Raw genomic sequence first — 14,210 nt, 5'->3', positions numbered from 1 at the left:
ACTATATGACGCTTGACATCTGAAATGCTAGGGACAACCTGGAGTCTTTTGCATTAGTAAGTCTTCTCTTAGTCCTTGTTTCTCAAGATACATTATATTTAATGTATTGCAACAGGTGGGAAAAGGCTAGAATGAAATGCGTTGTGAAAAAATATGATAAAAAATGAAGTCAAGTTAAGAAGATAAGAGAAAATTAATGAGGAGTGAGGAATCTTCATGCTATAGTTAACTCAAAAATTTAAGTGAAACCATAATTGCTGATTATGAAAGAAAAGGGGAGCGGAATGCATCTCATTTCCATGTTCATAGCTGCGGTTATATATATTCAAGGATATATCAAGCAAGAGAAAAATATTATAGCAGGTTTCAGGATCAGCTTGGAGCATCTGTTTGCATCTTGACCAAATAAGGATGCAAACAAAGGGTGGTGACTGATGTGAAGGCACAGTCCTATACAGCAAAGTCCAGCGTTTGCAGGGACTTCTCCTTCAGGAGAACTGGGTGGTGTAGGTCATTGAGCAGGACTTTGAGAATCTGACTTTTTCTATTTTATCTCTGTAGGTCTTCACCATTTCCTAATAAATTCTTGTCTTGTATTTTGCTAGACTGAACATCTTGTGCTTGATCTTGTCTTATAGTAAACCCCACATCAGGGTGGCTTTACAGACTCTGCAAGCACAATTCTTTGGGAACTGAGAAGGTGTTTGGAAGGGTGCAGGTATTCTTTGAAGTGCCTTACATCTTAAAAATGCTCTGGAAAACCTTTGTACCATGCAGGTCAAAGATGACAGTGCCTGGTTAGAGGGATGTGTTCCTGGAGAAGCCAATGTAGAATTTAGGGAAACTGCTCTGTTTTGAAGAGTTTTCTTACAAAGAGCCATGAGCAAGTTTCCTTATGCTGTATTATGAGTCAGGCAGTCTTACGTGTGACCATCAGCATGGGCTATGAGCAGAAGAAACTGCAAGTACTGAAAAACAGGATTCTCACAAAAAAAAATAGTTCCTACTTTTCTTTTAAAGGGCTTTTTGCTGGGGGGAAAAGGTGCCCATTTCCTTCCTCTGTGAAGTGGATGGGTAGGTAGGGCTGTTGGTGCTGAGGTGTTGTCCTCAGCTGGACAAAACTGTGGGAGGTGTGAGGGAGGGCACGATATGGTCTCTGCCAGCAGAAGCAGATTGTGGTGGTGAAGGTCAGGCTCAGGAGGGGAGGAAGCTGAACATCAATTCACGCAGAGGTAGGTGGTGGAGGTCTGATTGAAACTTTGCTAACTGGCAAATTCTGAATTTTCCTAGGAAAGGTCAAGCTAGTTTAGCAGGAAAAAAAAAAAAAAGAGCTGCTTCCAAACCATGACTGGATTTTCTGATTTTCTTTCCCCCAGCTGGGAATAACTCTGAATTGTCTGGATAAGTTTAAGCTGTTGCAGTGCCAGTGAAATAAGCAGAGTTACCCTGGGCCAAGTTCATGCCTGGCGTGACTACTTGCTGAGCTGCTTTTGCTCCAGGGGTAGGTTTTATTCACCCTTCAAGTTACTTTTCTGGACTATAACGAGCTCTTATCTGAGACATCTGAATAAAATACTATATTTCAATCAAAAATATTAATAAAGTAGATATTTCAGATTCTTCACTTGCAAATAATTCATTGCATTGAATTAGTTTTCTCGAATCAATTAGGAGTCTGCCAGGTACCAGCAAATGGTAATTTAACAGCAGGAACAATTTTATGTATTTTTAGAGAGGATGAGAGAGTAGAACCAATTTCTTTAAAATTGCTCCTCCAACCCACAGGGCCCTGGCTGAATTTTTCCCTCCAACAGCACAATGGCTTTTGTTTACCAGTCTTCATATTTGGAACAAAGATATATTATTTTGACTTGGTGGTACTCTCAACCTAGTTATTTTGTTTGTTGGTGGAGTACCATGAGTATTTTCCCTTGTGAGCACAATATACAGTCATATGATTTATGTATCTCAAGGACAAAACCAAGATCTGCAGAGACAAATATGAGTGTATATAGTTTCTACATCTATAGCTGAAGTGTTTTTAACAGGATGATGCAGACCACTTTTACAATCAGCATAGAAATCCAGAATAACAGCATGGTGATCTGAGCCATACTACAGACATATTGTTTTTGCATTTCTCGATAGATGTTGCTCATTAGTCACTAACGGATGATTCTCTGATCTAACCCAAATAAGTTCAGTTCTGCTAATAGAAAACAATAGGCACAAACTAGGTCTGAACTGACCCTCCTCTGGCATCTGGGTTTTGTTACATTCTTCTTTACACTTCTACTGTTACATTCTTCTACCTATACAGAATCCAGATGTAGGTGATGCCTTTCCATTTGGTGTCAATTCTGGTGATGGAGTTAGGGCTGGTCACATTTACAGTTAAATTTGAAGTCCAAAAACCTTTTCCCAGAGTGGGGATTACTGTTATGCCTATTCACCACTTGTAGGCTGGATTTGTGCAGATCAAAAGACAAATGCCCCTACTTTGGCTACTGTCACAGAATGGCCTAGTCAACAGCAAAGCCCGTGCAGCTTTCATTGGATTAAAACAACGTCTCAAATGAACTGAAATAGCGTTTGACCTCAGACAAAAGCAAGCATGTGCCATGCAATTGTCATTGCTGCCTTTCTGTATGATTGCAAAAACTTGAACAGCTTGCAGTTGTCATGTTTAGTGTCCTAATTGCTTCCACATTTCACTGGAAAAAAAATCTCAACTATTAATATTTTGCAGAGCTCGAGAATTCTCAGTATCTGCTTCTGCAAACTCTACGCTGGTTTCACTATCTAGAGTACTTCTGAGTTTGTGTAGCTGGCTGCCTCAAGCTGCTATAGGGGGAATGGCAGCCCTCTGAAGTCATCCACACCATACTAAGGACAAATCTATTTCCTTGGACTTCTGTCCATGGGAAACTTCATCAAAATCTCCCAGGGAAAAGGGCTGCATTTCTTTAAGTTGAACCAACTAAGACATTTTTGAAAATGCATTATTCTGACAGCTCTTCTCACACTGTCAGATAGTGTCAAATAGGTCTACAGGCTAATAACAGTACTATACTAGTGCCAAACACATGCTAAATGCTGTAGAAACCCCTGAAACAAAGCCTCTAGACCCAAAGCCTTTGTACTGCATATAACCATGCCCATGTTTTCTCACTAACTTAACTGAAACAAGTCACGGCTCTGTCTGGTCTGTCCTCATGGAGAAAACCTTTCTCCTTCCATCCCACCTGTCCCTCCCTCATTTGATCTCACATCTGATATCTCTCATCCAACTACTACATGAAGAATCTGGTTCTTAAACAAGATTTTTTATTTATTTTTTTTAACATTGCCAGGGACTTGTCAAACATCTATTTTTACTAATTTATTTTTACAAATTGGGTCTCATTTTTTTTCATTGGAGCTTAGTGAATTAAGATGTACAACAGTATTTTACGTCTGTGTTTGAGATCCTGTGAAAAGCAAAAAAACAGTTCTGTTAAAAATGTGAATAATTTTAAGGGTTGTTAAAATTTCAGCTTTCAATAATTTCAGCTGCAATTAAAATAATTATTGTGTAATTTACTCCATGAAAATGTTTAAAAGAAATTCTAAAAGAACATACCAAATTAAAACGTACATGTTTTAGAATTCATAAAGCATTCAGTCAGTATCTCGAAGGACCTTATAGTCTTACTGTTTTTTTAAGTAAGTGCATTATGCAGAGCTGCCAGACTTCTGGGCCTTTTCCACCTCAAATATTAAGATTCCCAACAAGCTTATGAAAATTTCTGCAGATAAAACACATCTGAAGAAAATTTGTTTTTAATACTGTCAGCTGGGTATTCTTCCCTATTGCACATTCTCTGGTGCTTTGTCTAGCCTAGCTGTAAAATAAGGCTATACAATAATAATTTAACTGAGAAAATGTGTGTTGCTGCTCAGCAATTGTTTTCCTAGTATAATGAGTTGACTCTTTTCTACAGCACCAAGTTCTGCCTGCCAAATGCAATGAGATAGAATATGCAGAATGAAAGTTATTGCTTCCATAATGACTTGGGAGGGTACTTTGGTGTTAAGGAGTCATGGCCAGCAGAGCGTTGTGCCAGTTCAGGGGACTGGTATTAAGTAACATAGCTTTTCTGCCCAGTGGCATCTTACGTTAGATAGTGGGTGGAAAATTTCTGTGAACCTGTCCATCACGGGCTGGAGCACAACTCATTGATTCCAAATATTGGGCAGAATGACACGGGGAACTTATTAGCACTAGCACCAACCTTGCCTGCTGGATCAGCTATTACATTACACTTGGAAAGATGGGATAAGATTTTTTTCCTTGGGATGACAGGTGGTGGGATGAAGATGAAATCCACTTGTTCCTAGCACGCAGCTCAGGGATGCTTTCTCCACTGTCACAGGCCCTTTATACTGACTTGATTTATTGCCTTGATGTGTTACAGTTAACAACAAAGTGTTGTTGTTTTTTCCTTAAAGAAAATCCAGGTGAATGTGTTTTGGCTCCCTGGGCAGCCCTCCTAGTTGAGAATACCCTTCCAGGCGGTTTCTCATCCATTTCACAAGTCCCTCTAGTGGTGTCATCCTGGAAATTTTACTCTTGCATTCCCAAATTACTACGGAGTAAATGCAAATCAAAATTAATAATTATTTTAATGAATTCTGTCATTACTGAAAATAACATAACTTCATGAAATCTGGATGTGTTTGGTATAATTGCTCTTAAACTTGTGGAAAATCATGTACCAGGGCAATTCCACTGGCTTTGTCTTAACAGGAATTGATGCTATTTTCAACGGCAGCTGGTCAAGATTCCCAATTTTCACACAAACATGAAGCAAACTAAAAATATGATGTTTTTTTCAACATGCAAAATGTTCTCCTTGGCTTTTCTCAGAAAGATATTTGAGGAAATTTATTTTGAGAAAATTATATTTCTATGGTGACCTTGTGAGGGACAACTTCAGTATTACCAGTGCGCAAACTGCAAATGTGTAGTTCAAGCTGGTATGTAGTTCACAAACAGAACCTGAGAAAATAGATGATATTTCTGATTACTTGAAACCATAACATATTAGGAAGAAAATAACAGTAAAAGATTGGAAGTGAAATGGAAACATGTCTGAAAGTGAATTAGAAGAATGGAGAAATGCAGAAGTTCTCTGAAACAAACATTTTGTGTGTGTGTATGTCTTTGTTTCTGTGTTTTGAGTGTTGATTTTATGCAATATATTTGGGAAGATAGTAAGAACCACATTTAGTCCTAGGGGCTTTTTTAGCTTCTAGGCTTCAGGGCTATCCAAGCAGATCTGCAAAATGTGGTTTGCTCCAAACATTTGAGTAGTGAAATGTAGCATAGAAGGGTGGCAGAAACTAGGCTGTGACCTACATGAGAGTGCAGTCTGTCCTTACTGGCTGCATGGCCAGAAACATGTTCAGCACCACCAATCACACTGATGGGGAAAGGAATTTTTTTTGCTGCCCAGGTCAGGTTGAAAGGGCTGTACTGGAAGAACAAGGCACTGCTGCCACAGCAGCCAAGACTATCCTGAAAATGCAGTGGATAGAGTTGTGCAGCTATTGGTAAATATGGGCACTTGAAGTTTATTCACCTTGCCTTTGAGCCAGACACAGCCGAACCACTCCTTGCTGCTCCTCTTGGAGCCCCAGCCACCTGAGGTGATGTGCTTTTCCCAGAACACCAGGGAGCAACTGGGGGAAAGCATGTATACTCCTATTTGGTTAGGCACTGCATTTGATCAAAATCCAGCTTTATTTGGGAACAAAACATTCCCTCTGTTAGTCTGAGGGATCAAGGGGCTCACAGTGGAGAAATCAAATTAATTTCCTTTCTTTAAACAAGTTGTCCATCAAGACATGGGAAAGCAAATGCTATCATCTTTCTTTTTTTCCCCTAATACCTTGAGGTTAGATGAGATTAAGCATCCTTTCATGCCGTACCCTCGTGCAGCACTCTGCAGGGACCTGTCCAAAATCCAGCAGCTGGCACACCAGGGAGGTACCATGGGCATGTCCTTTCCCTGGTCCTCGAAGCGGCTGAGATGTGCTAGTCTTGCAGGGTAGTTCTTCTGCTTTTGGGCTGGAAACTTACAGTTTACAACCAGAGTCCAGATCCAACAGAGCTTTCCCCGCTGTACTCTGTGGGCTGTAAATATGTTTAGATACTGTGTACCCTCCGTGCCTCTGTGCTGTGATATTTATCTTAAGAGATGCGGTGGATGAAATCTTCAAGGGCACTGGCTTAGACCTACTATTAAAGTCAATAAAAGGAAGGCACAAACTACAAATTTTCTGTAATAAATCTAAATATTAACTCAGTGCAAGGGGACTTACGAACAGCTGCTTTGCTTGAGTTACAGGTGCTTTGGGTATCACAATTTTGCATTCCTCAGTAGAGTATTTGAATATTGAAAGTGTCATCCAAAATACATTTCAATTTCCTTGACTTTGAATTTTAATTAATTTATTTATTTATTTATTTTAGTCTCAAATTGCTTTCTAGAAAAATGGACTCTATTTGGGAAGCTTTGAATGGAAACAAACTAGAATAATGACAAAAATAAGATGTAGGCTCACAAAATACTCTTTTAATTTCAAAACATAATGCAGAGAGCTGTTACTGCCTGATATTAGTGTTTGTGCCTCTGCATATAGAAGTGTGCTGACCGTGGAGGGAAGGTTTGGGCTCTGGAATCAATACTGAGCACTGAAGTAGCTTTTAGATGTTCATCTCCTGCCGTGCATAGTCTAATTTGCAGTTTGCTGAGATCCCATTTGACATGCTACTGGAGGAGTTCACTTTATCTCAGTGAGAAATCTAGGGAAGTCAGTAGTTGAGAATAATGGATCATCAGGAAGTAAATGTAGGGATAATGCATGCAGGGAAAACTTCAGCTATGAAACTTGTTTTGGAGGAGAGCAGGTAAACATCTTTGCTTGATTTTTACTATTAGAAATTAAATTGTCAAACCAATGTATGGAGAATGATTGGGTATAACAGTTACATTTGGGTTGTATGGCTGAAGTCCCAGAAGGATGTCATTTATTCATTTGATCTAGCCTACAGAGATAAACATCCCTGCTTGAGCTTTCTGAACAAGTGGTCATTTGGGAGAAATGATCTCTGTAATTTTCCTTCCTCCTTTTCTGTCCATCCCTCCTCTTGCCTGTTCTTTGTAAAACTCCCCCTATACACACACTTTTAAAAAGCAGTACCCCTAGCAAAAACCCTCTCTCACCATAGCAAATGGATGTGTGAACTCTTTTAATGGTATCAGAAAATTTCTTTGCCTTCCTTCCTGAGAGAGTTCTCAGATGGCATTACAAATGTATGTAGTAACTCTTACGTTACCGGCAAGAATCTAGATGCATAAGTGCTTAAACACTTAAAAATTTTAGGAACAGACTGTACACTGATGTGAGAGAGTCCTTGCTTTCTCTTACTGCTTCAGTCTTCCAAAGCCCCCAGAACCTTTAGAGACAAAAATGCAACAAAAAGTTGTGGTCATTTGAGTGTTAATTTCCTTTGGTGCTTTTGAAAGTTCACACTGAAGTGTTGTGCTAGGAGAAACATTCTCAAAAGAGACTCATCCCAACCAGAGGGGAAGGACATAAAAGAGGGCTTTCCTGAAATATTTCCTCCTTTGTTATATGCAGGGTGCAGCTACCCTTGCCCAGCAGCCTGTGCCTTATCCATCATCTTAATTCCTCTGTAAAGAGAGGATGTAAGAACTCTTTCCAACCCTGTGAGGGCACTGGGCAGGTTACAGGCTATGAGGTCCTCTCATACTGCACAGACTGAGGGTGAATGTGAGAAACAGAGGCTCTTTTGGAGCATCTCCCTCTGACCGTTCTAGAAAGAGCCCCTGGAAGGACAGTGAGGGCTACCTGCCCCTGCTCTGAGAGCTTCCAGAGGTGGCAGTGCTTTGCTGTGACCCTTCTTGCATTATATTATTTATTTATTTATTTATTTATTTATTTACTGAAAAACAGCCTAAGGAATTAATTTGGCTTGTAAGTATTTTTCTATGCTATTTGCTGAGGTGTTAACCATACCTTTTGTGTTTACATGCCTGGCAACTAGCAATACTCTTTACTTAAATGACACCTGCTGACTAGGAGAATTCAACCACTTTGTAAAAGAAATATTGAAACAGTTTTGTTATACACCAATATTTTAGTACTACCCTGCTTTTTCTAAAGTAATTAAATAGAAACTGAGAAAGTGTTTAACTTTAAAAAACATTAATTTGTCTTTAGGCTTTCAAGTAACTTTATTACTCCACCTACTTCAAGTGAACAAATAGAAAATTCTGTTCCTCTCAGCCCACAGTGAGCTAGTTTTAGATTTGTTTATTTATTTATTTATTTTGCCTATCAATACATGAATGTGATTTAGATTTTGAGCTAAGGGGGAAAGTCTCCTGCACAGAACAATAGGAGGAGAAAAATATATATTTTTTGATTCTATGGCCAAATTAAAAAAAAAGAATGGTGAGAATAAATGATTTCAAACTAAAATTTGGATATTTTTCTTAAAGTTCGAAAAAATATCTTAGGTGGAAACCAAATTTTTATTTTACCTATCATTTTTTTCTTTTATTATGGAGAAAAAAATATTACTACTCCTTAAGAAAGCTATATTTTAGCATTTTGAAGATAAAAGTTGAGATAGTATTTGAGGTGTGTTTTTTTTTCTTTTTTTTCCCTTGATCTGGAAGTAACTGCTAAATTTAATCCAAATGCTTGAATAGTTTCATTCCTCTTGACTCAGCATTTCTCAGAGAATGCTGTCTGGGGGAAAGCCTCTCCCAACTCCAAGGTACTGTGAATTCAGTGGGAAAATGCACACATGGAAGCTGCCAGAAAGGACCACATATGGCCCCAGGGTACAGCAGGGTGCAGAGGTCCCACAGTACAGGGGATCCAGGAGGAAGAAATGAGGACTCAAGGAGACGGCATTATTGAAGTCGGATGGGATCCAGTATTATAGGACAGGATATGCTATATAATGTGCTTATTATAATCTTATATAATAGGACATTATACATAATTTAATAATTATAATAACAGGACAGTTCCTATAATATTAGATATAGTAATAATAGGATAATTCCTATAACATACAATATTCTATAATATAAGATATCAGGTATCAGGATATTTCCACCCTAGGGAATATGAAGCTGTGCACTTCAGGCTAACAAAATAATTATTTCCAGGCCTCTAGTAGCTTTGGCATCATCTGTCTTTTCGCTGCCACTACTGGGATTTGCAAGGAGTGCGGAGGGGGGAAGGAGAGAGAGAGGGAGAGCAACATCTGAATCAGCTCAGCTCAGGCACAGCAGTGTGATCCAGCCAGCAACAGCGAAGCTAAAGGTCACCCATACCTGCCTGCATGTGCGGCTGTGCAGAGTTTCACCTATGTGAGTCATTTTTGCTCTTTCAAACTTCAAAACAAGTGAAGGAAAATCTTGAAAAGAACCATCAGTTTGGCCAAACTAGTTTCTCGAGTGAGGGAAATATTCTTCCTAAATGGACAAAAGAATTTAAAAGGATCATTTTTTATGAAGTGAAGGAGAGGAGGGAGGAAACAGAAAAATGGTCAGTTGAGCATGTAAGTGTGTTATCTGTATTTTGACAGAATAGCCACCATTGTGTAGCAGACCCCTCTTCTTGTTATTTGCCAGCCTGTGGGGTGAAAGCCCAGCAGCGGCTGTACACTCAGCAAGAGATGGCATTTCAGCTGGAAGAGGTTTCGCCTTCGAGTCATGAACTGGGTCACCACCTAATGAAGTCAAATAGACTTCCTCCCTACTGCAGAATCGTTTAAAGATGAGAGAGGAAAGTGCAAGCATGAAAACCCATTATAATATATAGCTGCACTAAGCCTTTGAGTAATGGAAAGTACATGCTGTATCTCGCTGTTGTCCAATTCCAGCTCGGGGTCCACAGCAGCTCCTAGCAACATTTGCTACAGCAGAATCTCTCAGCAACAGAAAATCCACTGTGGTGACACTGTAGCCACGTCAAATGACATCCACCCTCTCACAGCTGTGGGGCTGAACACTGCTACAGGGCAAAAAGAGGGGCTCTGGCTCAATGCATTCCTAGAAGAGGTCTATTTCCTTGGCTCCTAGAGCATCTTTTTACACTAGGAGTGATACAAGCTTCAAGTGAGACAAGCTCTTTCCCTTCATTGAGTATTTTTTACCATGAGGTGTAATTTACACCTGTGAGCCCAACGAAGTGGATCTTGAACCCTGTACTCTTTTGTTTAGCACTCAGATTTCAGCTAGAGGCATGAGGTTTACACATCTTGCCACCCAAATTGCTCTCAAGCTCAGGGTCACTGTCCATCAGGAAGAGCTTTAGGGAAGTTCCATCCACTGCTTATGTGCCTGAACAGTCTTGGCAGCTCTTCATGTGGTTTGGGTGCTTTAGTACAACAGCAGGAGAGGCCAGATGGGCCATTTGTGGGCTGCATGTAATGCTCTTAATTGTACTGGAAATGGGAATATTGGATGAGCTGCATAAGATAGATGTAGACATACTTTCTATTAAGTGTGTAGTCAGTCTTTGTAAGTATGGTATACATTGTTCATATTTCTAGCCATTAAATTCATCAGTACAATGAATGCAGTTTAGATGGGTAATGAAAAGTCCTCTATTTTACCTTAAACTGGCACATAATTTTACCTGTCAACAACATGCAGTACAGAAGGTTATTTCTGAAATTCCTGGCTCTAGAAGTTACCGAGGTACTTATGAAAATGTACTTAACTGCCAGTGAGTCAGCATTCACAGGTCTGAAACTCATTTCCAGGAATTATGTGGTTTACAAGACTTGACTTCCAAACCTGGCGACTGACACAGCAAGAGAGCACAAAAACTCAAATGCAAACCCCAAATACCTTTCAAATGCAAACCATGGTAAGAAAACTGTCAGTGTCTTGAGACATATCTGCACCTGTCATTTAAAATTAGAGGGTAGTGGAGAAATAATCCACTTCAATCATTTTGTCTTTGGGGACATGGTTTCTTCACTGTTGTCAAGTCCAAAGATCCTGCTGAAATAGAAAAAGGAAGCATTCTTTAAATTTAACAGTAGTAATGAAGACCATTCCTATTCTTTTGGACCCATTAAATGTAGAATGAAAGCATTTGGTATATTACCAGCATCATAACAACTGACAGTATCTGCTTCTGGCAGTGCTATGTGAGCGGAGAAGAGGTAACAGGCTGCTGGCAGCAGAATTTTCAGTATTATTATTTAACGTTGATTTTCCAGTGGATTCCAGGAACACTTTGGCCAGGCCCATTTCCAAAGATGAGTTCCAAATAATACAAGTGCTTTTCAGGTAGAAACGAGAAAATGTTCAAGTCCTATTTAGGGAATGAGGCCAATAATTTATTTAGAGAGTTAACACAAGGGAAGTGACCCTTCCCACGTGTCCCACAGCCACTAAGTGGGATTCACTGGTAGCAATCCTTTAGGGAGAATTTGTGCTCCTGGCAGTGCTTTCAGTAGCTGACTATGTGCTTGGAAATAAGCTGCTGTCTGTCTCATTTCCTTAATTTCCTGGCTCTGCATCTTACTTTTCAGAGATATATTTCTTCTTTTCATTAAGGATGGTATGGTAAAGGGATGTACTTCTGGGATCCAAAGCAGTAGCAGAGCTACTCAGCATGAAGGTGATGCAACTGTATGAGACCCCATGGGTGGAAGGGGAGTCCGTACTCCAGAATGAAAAATGAGTTAAGGCAGCGCCATGTGGCTGCAGTTTGCTGGAGTGAGGCAGAGAATCCACCCCTTGCACTAGAGCTTTGGATAACTAAATGATACTGTTCCCCTTACTGTGGTTTAAGTTTAATTGGAGTGAGGCACATGAAGGAAAAGAACCAACCAAATTTATGTTGGGTCTTGTAGATATTTTTTGAAGAGTGCCTTTCAGGACTTTTATTGTCCATCTGAAAACTGCCTTGCTGTAGAAACTACCATCCTTTTTTCTCTGCTTGGTAAATGCTGCCAAGGGAAACAAAAATATTATAGAAAGCTTTATTAGAGGAAACATCGAGTTTTTCTCTTGCTTATGGAAAAAAAAGTAATTACATGGCAAGTTCCCAGTGTCAAGTAATCTGCAGTATCTTGCATTGTTTTTGGTCCATTTTCAGACCTGGTTATGCCATGAAAACAAATTGCCCTTATCTCGTGAGAGCAGATGATGGCCTCAGGCTCATTAGAACAGGTCAAGTCATCATCATGATCATCTAAAAATTTTAGTAGATTTTGCTTAATAATGTGGTGGATTAGGCTTGTAGTATGAGGAGTTATTTTCCAAGGCTGATGCCAGGTTATTAGACAGAGGAATATTTTCTGTGCTCTAGTGGTAGTATCCCACTGGGACTTTTTTTTTTTTAATTAATTAGTTTTTTCCTCCAAGTTGCAATACCCCAAGCTAAACATTTAAGTTCCATCTGAAAACCAACAAGTGATATGACTAGGTTTCTGTCCAACAGATGTAATCCTCTTCAAGTTTGTATGGATGAAGAAGAAATCTTTGTGTACAATTTAGTTTATTCTCAAAACAACAAAGGTATTTATTTACAATAACAACATCCTAACCAAGATAAAATAAGGTTAGAAATATTCGTGGGCACTACTGTGTGGTAATAGCATGGCACCTCAGAGGTCTGACAGCGTTCTTCAGTTGCTTTTTTTTTAGATGTGAACATCATAATTTAAAGGGTGGGCTGCTTAGCAGTAAAATAGAATGAAACACCACCTGTACAAAAAAAAAAAAAAAAACAAACAAAAACCTCTGAAGAATTATCTCTCTATTGACTATTGTACTGGAAACATGCCAACATATGTAAGCAAAATAGTCTAATTCTGTATATGAGCAGGTAAATATATACACGTAAATAACCTGTGATCTTTATTGCATATAAAAAAAAAATAACGTTCTTGGAATCCTAAATAACCCAATGATAAGCAGTGAAAAAGCAGCTTGCTAGATTAGGTTCCTGTGCATATAAAGAGTTGGATGAAAGCTTGATATTTCAATAAGCATTAAATATATAGTTGATAGAGCACTTGAAGAAGGCAGCTGTAAATTATTTCTTATCACGGCCTCAATAGACCACTTACATTTTATCTGGAGAAGAGAATTTCAGTGGTTGCCTTAGATGTGACTGCTTAAATTCAAAGAAGAAAACGTCTTAACCAGGACACCTTTTCATCTACTTTTGTTTTGATGAGGGTAATTTATGCTCTTATTAATCATCTATTAGTAATCAGGTGAGAAAAGACAGGAGGGTAAGCATGTTGGAAATTAAAGTAGAAAGCGTTAAGAAAGGTTCCCCTATTGTGTTTTGCAGGCTGCAGAATCTGGCTTTAACATTGCAGCAAAGCCAAGGAGAGACTCACCTCTACAAAATCAGAAGGTCCAGCTGATTTCACCAGGCTCCATATGGGCAGCCACTGAGCCACATACCTTCAGTCCTGGAAGGATTCTCTCCCAGACATGCAGAAAAAGGTGGAAATCTGAAGTGAGAGCTGCTCAGCCATAGGCAAGCTCTGGAACGAGTGCAAATCTTCATATCACCACAACCTTACTCCTGGGCTGGCAGGGGAGAAATATTTTCAATTCTTGCTTGTTATTCCTATTTGTTTCAGAAATTTTGCACTAACGTATTTACCTGTCTGCTCATTTCAAAGGTCCCTGCTATATGAGAAAATGATCAAATAATGGTCCTAGAAGATACATGGTGCCCCTTTACTTTAGTTTAACTGCGTTTTAAAATTAGATATCTTGGCATAGCTTGGCCTTTGTTTCCAGCGTGTCTATCTAATGCATTAATAACTGCCTATGGTGAAGCAGCAGCCTCACTAATGATGGAACACATGTAATATCAATTTAACACCAATATAAATTTTTATATATTTCAACAATTTTTAGGGCTGCTTGTTGCTATATAATCTATTGGAGCTTACTGTTACAGCAAATCATCTGAATTTGTCTTGTACTGGGGGTGATAGGTATCAACCAGATGCTCATTCCCACACCAGACAGTTACTGAAGAATCTGCACAAAAGTTACAACTTCTCAAAGAGCCAACTTTACTATTAAAACTATGGCAAAGTTTCACTGACCGGACTCACTATGGGGTGTGAG

The 14,210-nt window shown here is 39.2% G+C and overlaps 1 long non-coding RNA gene across 1 annotated transcript; it reads left to right on the top strand.

The window, feature by feature from the left end:
* Positions 1 to 10,073: 10,073 nt before the first annotated feature.
* LOC136790634 (uncharacterized) lies at positions 10,074 to 13,690 on the top strand. The gene is made up of 3 exons (XR_010830951.1): positions 10,074 to 10,208; positions 10,859 to 10,965; positions 13,414 to 13,690. It is a non-coding gene; the product is annotated as an uncharacterized lncRNA (long non-coding RNA).
* The last annotated feature ends 520 nt before the right edge of the window (positions 13,691 to 14,210 follow it).

This window comes from Anser cygnoides, chromosome 4 (assembly GCF_040182565.1).
Source record: "Anser cygnoides isolate HZ-2024a breed goose chromosome 4, Taihu_goose_T2T_genome, whole genome shotgun sequence".
NCBI classification, from domain to species: domain Eukaryota; kingdom Metazoa; phylum Chordata; class Aves; order Anseriformes; family Anatidae; genus Anser; species Anser cygnoides.
This window is presented reverse-complemented; position numbering and strand designations above follow the sequence as displayed.